We start from the raw sequence: 2500 nt of genomic DNA, 5'->3' as shown, positions 1-2500 counted from the left end.
ATATATATATATATATTGTATATATATATATATATATATATATATATATATATATATATATATATATATATCAATTAGATGTGTAAATAGTAATGCTAATGGGCGAAAGCAGAAAAAAAGAAATAGGAATGGAAAAGGAAGCAGAAGAGAAAGAAGAAGAAGAAGAAAAAGGAGGAGGAGGGGAAGAAGAAAAAGAAAGGGAGGAGGAAGAGGAAAAGAAAACAAATAGAAAAGAGGGTATACACGACGGATAATAACAAGAGTAAAAACACGAAGAAGAGAAAGAAGGAAATGAGGAGGGAAAGAAGAATAACACACAGAGGAGGAGGAGGAAGGAAGGAAAAAAAGAAAGAGGGGAGAAAGAGGAGAAGAAAAACAATGAAAAGATAGCGAAGAGTGATAATAATGATAAGAAAAGGACGATATAGAGAAAGGAGGAAAAGAGAAGAAAATGAAATTAAAAACAGAAGAAGAGGAGGAGAGGAAGAAGCGGAAAAAACGGAAAATATGAAGGACAAAAAGAAAAATAAGAGGAAGAAGAAGAAAACGAGATGAGGAGTAGGAAAAGGATATGAAAGTAAAAAAAAAAATCCTAGATGAAGAAGATGAAGAAAGAGAAGAAGAAGAAGAAAGGGAATAACAAGAAAAAAGAAAAGAAATTAAAGAAAAAAAAAGTAAAAAATAGGGAGAACAAGAAAGAAAAAGAGAAAATAGATAGACAAAGAAAAAAGAAGAAAATTGGGAAAAAGAGAAAAAAAGGAATAAATTGTATTCCTCACCTTCGCCAACCTACCCCCACTACCCCCCTCCCTCCCTCCCCCTATGCACCATATGTCCAGCGCACAAAAAGGAAATAAAACACTACATTAAGAACAAGGGAGGAAGAGGAGGAGGAGGTGGAGGTGAGAGGATGAAGAAGAAGAGGAAGAGGAGGAGGAGGAGGAGGAGGGAGGATGAAGAAGAAGGAGAGGGGAAAGTGGAGAAGGAAAAGGAAGAAAAGGAGGAAGAGGAGGAGGGAGGATGAAGAGGAAGGAGGAGGGAAGGCGGAGAACGAGGAGGAATAGGAGGAGGAGGAGGAGGAAGGAGGAGGAAGTAGAAGAGGGGGAGGTGTAGAACGAGGAGGAATAGGAGGAGGAGGAGGAAGGAGGAAGGAGGAGGAAGTAGAAGAGGAGGAGGTGTAGAACGAGGAAGAAGAGGAGGAGGAGACAGAGGAGGAAAAATCAGGGAGAAGGAGAAAGGAAGAAGTGAAAGAGGAAGGTAAGGAGGAGGAAAAAGAGAAGGAGGAGGAGGAGGAGGAGGAAAAAGAGGATTACAGTAGGCGAAGTAGGGTGGGATGGGTTGGGGGGAGGGGGGATCGGGGCGAGGGGGGATGGGGGGAAGGAAACGCCATAAAACGGACAGCAGTGAAAGGGGGAAAGCATTTTGACAATCAGTTTCCCCTCCCCCACCCCCACCCCACCCCATTTCCCTTGACCCCCCGTTAACTATTACCCTCCTCCCCTCCCCCCCCACCCCGCTACCTTCCTTTTCTCTCCCTTCTCCCTGTCACCTGCCACCCCCACCCGCCTTCCCCTCTCCCCCCACCCATCGGTTTACTACTAAATCCCTCCACCCCTTTCTCCCTCCCTCCCTCTCTCCCTCCCTCCTACCCCTTCCCTCTCTCTCCCCCTCCCTCACCCCTTACCCTAGATTCATTCCCTCCCCTTCCCCTCACTCTCCCTCCCCCCCCTCCCTCTCCCCCTCTTAAAACCAGCTGCATCAAATTCACATAAAATGTCTTTGTTAGCATCTCACTTGTGTTCCCTCGTCCCCCCTGACCCCCCTCCCCCTCTAACCCCACCCCTACCCCCATCCCACCACCCCTCCATGGCCAGCTCTATTACGCGTACACACACCCTCGTTTACTTCATACAAAAAAACAAACACATACATACACACCTCCAAACATCTCAGTCACCAAATACCACATATATTTTATATATTCATAAACCCTTCTTCTTATTTCGTATTTTTTCATAATGGTTTCTACATGTCTTGGCATGGTCTTGAAGTTCGCATTAACGGGGTTTCGAAGGCGTACGTCTCAATCACGCAAAATCAATGCTGTGAATTACGATTTCTTGACCAATGATGTCGGCTTGTGAGTAGCGTAAGAGGGAGGGAGGGAGAGGAGGAGGAGGAGGAGGAGGGGGAGGACGAAAAGGAGGAAGAGGAGGAGGAGGAGGAGGAGGAGGGGGAGGAGGGGGAGGAGGAGGAGGGGGAGGAGGAGGGGGAGGAGGAGGAGGAGGAGGAGGGGGAGGAGGAGGAGGAGGAGGGGGGAGGGAGGAGGAGGGAGAGAGGAGGAGGAGGAGAGAGGGCGGAAGAAGGAGGAGGAGGAGGGGGAGGAGGAGGGGGAGGGGAGGAGGAGGAGGGGGAAGAAGAGGAGGAGGAGGAGGAGGAAGGGGAGGACGAAAAGGAGGAAGAGGAGGAGGAGGAGGATGGGGAGGGGAAGGGGGAGGAG

This window comes from Penaeus japonicus, unplaced genomic scaffold (genome assembly GCF_977035675.1).
Source record: "Penaeus japonicus unplaced genomic scaffold, GWHDUDI00000001_assembly GWHDUDI00000012, whole genome shotgun sequence".
NCBI classification, from domain to species: domain Eukaryota; kingdom Metazoa; phylum Arthropoda; class Malacostraca; order Decapoda; family Penaeidae; genus Penaeus; species Penaeus japonicus.
This window is presented reverse-complemented; position numbering follows the sequence as displayed.